Below are 1,629 nucleotides of genomic sequence, written 5' to 3' on the forward strand. Positions count from 1 at the left end.
TTATCGGTATATACTATCAGTGCACTGCACGTCTCAGTCACGTAAGCTTGCAACGTGGGCGGGCATACAAGACTAAATCAACAGGCCTCAGAGAGCGCCACTAGTGCAAGGAACTTCCTGCGGAGTTGTGCATACCGCAAGGCTTTTGCTTGCCTTTAGTTCGACTGCTCCCTATTCTTACGTTATTAGCGTGGACGTTAACAGCCGTTATGATATGCCGGAACTAGGCGCCCTGCACTTCAGTTTACCTTACTCCCAAAAGCACAAAGAACCGGAACATCTGCAAACAAATAACTCGTCCCACACACCGCTTAAGCGTCTGTATACAGTCTTCATATCTCAGTCCGTGTTTGATTTTATTCATTTCCGGCAAGATAAAAGGCTAGCTGAGTGAACAAGCAACAGTAGTTGAGTAGTCAGATGACTGATTTATTACATTTAAATACCCTATATAGAGCTAGCCTTTTAGTGCTTTCGCGTCTGTCTTGCCGTGTGGGCTTGGCTATAAGTATGGTATACATGGGGTGCCCGCGGAGCGTGGGATGTGGGGGCGGTAGCGCGAGCTGCATTTTAGAGGCCACACCTCTGAGACTACAACCTCGCCGAGCGCTGTCGACAGTGCGCGCTCAGGGTATGAGATTCGTTGAGTACGGCTCTGGCTGCCGTGCTGCCAAAGAGGGGGTGATTTAGGAGAGAATAACGACGGCTGGCAGCGTTTTGAAACTGCAAGGGCAGTTTTCTTGACTACGTGTCCTGCCATGTTTGCTCACTAGATATCTAGAGGGAGATAAACTCTAATAGGTGCTGAAGATGCTAATCTAACCGCATGTCTTACATGCCACCCCAGATGTTTAGTTTGTAAGATAGGAAGAAAAATTAATTGTTTAAAAAATAATACAACTGCAGCGCTCACTCGTCAAATACGAAGATACGCAAGCTCAAGGAAGTTGTCGAGACTTGGCTAAGGCTTGTGTGCCGCAGGAAAATTGAAGTGCGTTTGTAGCGACTGCAATATACGTCACTTGTGCATACGTGGCCCTTCGGGTATTACGAGCGCCCTTCGGGTATTATTAATTTATAAATAAATAGATTTTGTTTTTGTTTTTTAAATTCGGAGGCCTTCCACTACTGTGTAGATGGAAGCCAGCGAAGCTGTGACTATGGTAGGTCTGCTATAGTGAATATTGCTATAGTGAATTTATATATTATATTTATTCACTATATTGAGCGTTTCGGCATGTTCGTCAAAGAGCAATGACACCGGCGCCTTGTTCTCGCCCGGCGCGATGGCCAAGTAGTGCGTTTGCTGCGCCAAGTCCGCCCCATCGCCATAGATTAGCGTATGAGCCACAGCGTTCATAGCCGCGGCACAATGCACGGCATCGCCAGGATCTTGACTTCAAGATCATGGAAGATATGGTTAAACGAGCGTCCTTCCCATAGCGAGTCCAATAGGCAACTGCTGATAACAGCGCTAGCGAGATCTCTACGTCACGATACAAAGGGGCACAGCGATTAGTGGGACGTGCCGCCGCCAAGTATCGCGACACTTGTGAAAGAGGCATCGGCGGTGGTGAGGGGTATAACAATGGGCCATCCGTCATCCGTTTCGACACCTGTGTTAAGGCA

This window comes from Dermacentor silvarum, chromosome 4 (genome assembly GCF_013339745.2).
Source record: "Dermacentor silvarum isolate Dsil-2018 chromosome 4, BIME_Dsil_1.4, whole genome shotgun sequence".
NCBI classification, from domain to species: domain Eukaryota; kingdom Metazoa; phylum Arthropoda; class Arachnida; order Ixodida; family Ixodidae; genus Dermacentor; species Dermacentor silvarum.